Source organism: Rutidosis leptorrhynchoides, chromosome 4 (assembly GCF_046630445.1).
Source record: "Rutidosis leptorrhynchoides isolate AG116_Rl617_1_P2 chromosome 4, CSIRO_AGI_Rlap_v1, whole genome shotgun sequence".
NCBI lineage: Eukaryota > Viridiplantae > Streptophyta > Magnoliopsida > Asterales > Asteraceae > Rutidosis > Rutidosis leptorrhynchoides.
Window position 1 is genome coordinate 61,492,898 of NC_092336.1, and position 5,382 is coordinate 61,498,279.

Sequence of the window (5,382 nt, forward strand, 5' to 3'; positions counted from 1 at the left end):
AAAAGAGCTAAAGATCTTTTAGGACTAATACATACTGTTGTATGTAGCCCTTTAAGAACAATGTATAGATTTAGTTAATTTTACTTCATTACATTTACTGATGAGTACAGTAGCTATGATTTTGTTCACTTGCTGAAACATAAACATAAAGCTATTTTAACATTCAAAAGTATTCCAAAATGAAGTAGATAATCAGCTTGGAAAGACCATTAAAGCACTTTACTCCGATGGAGTAAGTAACTTTATGAGTCAAGAGTTTTTTGGACCACCTAAAGAATTGTGGGATTGTCTCATAGTTCACTCTACTTTACACACCACAACACGATGGTGTGTCTGAGTAAGAGGAATCGAACTTTACTTGATATAGTTTGATTTATGATGAGTCTGATTTCTCTACTACCGTCTTTTAGAGATATGCATGAGAGTCTTCTGTAGGCATACTCAATGTGATTCCAACTATGAAGGTAGAAAAGATACCATATGAGTTATGGCATGGGAAGAATCCCAAGTTGTCTTATCTGAAAGTCTGGGGTTGTAAAGCGTACGTGAAGCATGACACTTCAAACAAATTAGAACCCAGAACTATCTAATGTTACTTTGTACGATACATAAAGGAAACAATGGGTTACTACTTTTACTACCAAGCTGAAGACAACGTGTTTTCTGCTCGGTCTGCTGAATTCCTGGAAAGAGATCTTCTCTTATAAGAAGTCAGTGGGAGTAAAGTAGATCTTGAAGAAATTCAAGTACTTTAAAGTAACATACCTTCAGTAAGCACTAGCAATCCACACGTTGAAACTGAGCGCACTGTTAGTGAGCCAGAACGTGTTACACCTGCACTTTATAGATCTAGTAGAACTCATCGGCTTATGAGGTTTAATTATCTGATTAATTCAGATAAACCTCAACTAAGGGATTATGATGAACCCTCTAGCTGCGTGAGGCCATATCAGATCCTGAATCTAAAAATGACTAGATTCTATGAATACAGATATGCAGTCCATGAAGGATAATCAAGTATGAGACTTGATTGATCTTCTACCCAATTGTAAGACAATGAGGTAAAAATGGGTCTTCAAAAGAAGATTGATATGGACGGTAATGTAAACACTTTTAAAGCTTGATTGGTAACAAAAGGTTATGATAAAGTTTTTCACCAGTCGCGAGCCTTAAAACAATTAGGATACTTATTGCCATGGTTACCTTTCATGATAATAAAATATGGCTAATGGATGTCAAAACTGCTTTCCTAAATGGCGACCTAAGCGATGACGTATATATGGTTCAGTCGGAAGGGTTTATGAATCCTAAGCATCCTAATAAAGTATGCAAGCTTCTAAAATCCATTTATGGATAAAAGCAAGCATCCAGGAGCTAGAATCTTAAGTTTAATGAGAAAATCAAAGTGTTTAATTTTTCTCAAAACCAAGATAAGCCCTGAATTTACATTAGAGCTAGTGGGAGCAGAGTAGTCTTTTTGATCTTATATGTTGATGACATATTACTTATTAGAAATAACATTCCAATTTGCAAGATGTCAAGTATTGGCTTGGAAAATGTATTTCCATAAAGGATCTTGATGAAGCTACTTATATTATTGGAATGAGGATCTATACAATAGATCCAATTGGCTTATTAGTTTGAATCAAAGTACATACATTATCTTGCAGAGATTTAGCATGCAAAACTCCAAGCATGGAGCTTTGCCAATGCAAAAGGGCATAACCTTGAGAAAGTCTCAAAAGTCCTATCACGGCAGATGAGATGAGACAAATGAAATGTATCACATATGCTTCGGCTATATGATCCATTATGTATGCCATGATATGTACTATACTCGATGTTTCGTTAGTTTTGAGTTTGACGAGTCATTGTCAACATAATCCAGGTGAAGTACATTGGATTATTGTTAAGAATATTCTTTAGTATTTGCAGAGTACTAATGATATGTTCTTGGTTTATGGTGGTTTAGAAGAAGAGTTAAGTATTAAGTTTTATACTGATTCTAGTTTCCAAACTGATCAAGATGATTCTCGATCTAGTCACGTTGTTTCTTTATCATGATGGGCAAGACAGTTGATTGGAAGAGCTCTAGGTAGAGCACTATTGAACAATCTACAACAAAAGTAGAATACATTGTTGACTGAGAAGCTGCTCAGAAAGCTGTCTGGATAAGGAAGTTTATTGTTATACTCAGAGTAGTACACAACATTTAATCTTCTATAATATGTACTGTGATAGTTCGAGTGTTAATATACTTTTGAAAGAATCACATGTACATTTAAGTATCTGACACATTCTTCAAAAGTTTGACTACAGTCATTAAGTCATTAAGAGGAATTATATTAGTATTCTTAAAGTGTAACACCTTGTTTCTATTTCTGCCTTTTCAGTTATATGGGACGCCATCCAGAATGGGGGACGTCGTCCAACAGTGAAGGATTGGACGCCGTCCAGAATGTTGGACGCCGTCCAACTTGTCTGTCGGGCCAGCTGTTTTACTTTGAGATATTTAGAGGGGCAAAATGGTATTTTCACATGTGGAATGAGTTAAGGCCACAAGATCAGTTCTAGGAGCCTCATTTACTCCACTAACACCCACACAAACCCTCTCATCTTGTTCTAGTGAGAGAGTAAGAGTTTAGAGAGAGAGAGAGGTTGATTTGGAGAAGAAGGAGTCGGATTCTCACCAAAGCTCGGGTTCTAAAGTTGTTCATCTCGCTCCTAGCTACTTTGTGGTTGTATTGGTAAGCTTAAAATCCGAATTTCATTTGTTAGATTTGATATTCAAGTTAGGGTTTTGAGCTAGTTTGTTGTAAAACCCTTTTAGATGATGAAGTAGGTTCATGGTGACTAGTTATTCTTGTCACTTGACGGGTTTTGGGTTGGTTGACGATTTGGCCTTGATTAGGCTTTGAAAATGAGTTTAATCACTAGGGTTAGTGATTATGGAAGTGTTGGAACACTTTTGGGTGTGTTTGGTTACCTAATTTTGAAATGGGTCGAATTAGGGTTTTGGTGTCAAAATGGGCAAGACGAGTGTTTAACACTTGTGTTTGGGTGTATTTGGCGTATTAGGACCATTGTCACTATTGTTAGTGATTATTGGTTAGTTTGGGCGCATTTTGTGCTTGAAAGTGTATTTGGGTCGAATTTGCACTAAGTGTCAAATGGGTTGGTTTGTAAGTCAACCCTAATTGTGTTGTGTGTTTTGTGATAATGGAATAGGTACTTTCCATTGACGAGTTACGGATTATCCGGTAGCATTCATCAAGGCGACAAGGTGAGTGTTAATATCCTATGTACATATGTATGTGTAGGATGGGTACGGGTCGGGTGAAGTGGTTCTTGGTTATAGAGCTCACTTCACATATAGGTGGATTTGATGGACTTGCGTTTAGGTCCGATTGGTACGGTTATGCATTTTGGTTGACCACCTTTGGCGAGGTACACTTTTGTGTGTATGTTATCACACGTGTTTGTGATGTGGTGTACATAACCCCAATGGCGAAGGGTTGATATTGTTGTGTTGTGGATAACCCTGATGTGGTGGATTTTATAATCTCGTGACCGTGGGTTTTGAATTGTGAAAGTGGATCTCGTGTAGTTCGGATTCACGATGACGCGTGTAGTTCGGTCATCTTATCGGAATTGAGTCTCGTGTAGTTCGGATTCACGGTGACGCGTGTAGTTCGGTTATCTTATTGAGGTAGTGATCTCGTGTAGTTCGGATAACTAAGGCTCGTGTAGTTCGGCCAACCTCGATGTTGTCTTGTTGAAGATAGTAATCTCGTGTGGTTTCGGATTACTAAGGCTCGTGTAGTTTGGCCAATCTTCACTGTGGTGTTTGGTATTCGGTAATGGGTTAAGGGGTTAACCTTATTCGTTTATATATATTGTTATATATATTGTTGTATTGTCGTGATGTAGCTAACCCTCCGGGTGTAGCTTCTTGGCGTTGTTCACATCGTCGTTGGTGAACTTATGTTTGTCGATGCATATTTTAGCTTGTTGCTTAGTGATCCTACGGTATGCTTAGATTAGCTTGCCTTTATGCACGGATGCTCCGGTATGCGGTATTTGATTATTTGTGTGGCGTGTCCATTTTATGCATATATATGTATGTAGTATATTATCGCTCACTAAGCATTAGCTTACCCTCTCGTTGTTTACATTTTTATAGATTGCATGGATGCGGTGGCTCGGGTAAGCGCGGGGACTAGTGAGCTTGCGTGGTTTGCTTTAGAAGACTTGCTTTTAGTTCGATTAGGATTGGGTAGCGTATCCCCAATCCCATGCTCGGTCTAAGTTTGTATAAATTAAATTGGGTCGAAATGGTCACCTTGTGGTAATTTGGGTCGATGTGGGCCCGGTGTTGTAAAACTCAGTTTTATTATGGAAAACTCTTAGTTTTAATTATTATAACATATTGTGAAATTATTTTGGTTTAAAAGTGTCGGGAAGCGGATTTTTTGCCCGCGTGTATAAGAAAATCTGATCAGAACTTTTTAGTGTATTTGGATGCCATCCCAGATGGCTGGACGCCGTCCAGTCCTTCAGAGCTGGACGCCGTCCAGATGAACTGTCCCAGAAAAAAAAATTAGCACGTTTTTGGATGGATAACGGGTTGGGTCGTTACAAGTGGTATCAGAGCATGGTCTAAGGGATTTAGGTGACTTGAGATGGGTGCCTAGACTTAGACTTTTGTGTGTGCTTAATTTATTGCAGAACTTGTAGGAGTACGGGTCGGAATAGGTTATAGTTAGTGCCTTGTTTGTAGGTGGACTAACGTTTATATTAATAATGCGGATATTATTAATATATTATTGTGTTGTGATAATAATTCTCGCGTGTGTTTATATCGCGTAGAATTTTGTTTGTGTTTGTTTGTATCATCGAGCGAGGCGGGCGTTGTACTAACGAGTTGATACGGCGTGTGTGCATAATAAGGACTTGCAAACCTTATTACGGGTGCAAATCGTGTCTAGCAAGTGATGTACGACGAGTGTTTAGCAAGATGGGGCGGTGTGGAGTATGTGTTTTATACATTCGTGATCTAATCGCTTTGCATTCCTTAGAATGGCGACGGGAGGTGGGATCGAGACGAACGATTTGGAGTTTAACGCTAGAGTTGCGGCCGCCGTTGCGGAGCAAATGAGTGCATTTCAAGAAGAAATGGATAGGAAGTATTCCGAACTTCAAAGTAGTGGTGAAATGGAGCATTGTCTTAAGAGCTTCATGAGGACTAAACCCCCGATGTACGACGGAACACCGGATCCTTTGATAAGCACAAATTGGATCTCGAATGTCGAAGGGTGTTTTCGTACTATTGAATGCCCTCCTGAGAAAAAGACAAGACTCGCTACAAGTTTGTTGCGGGGT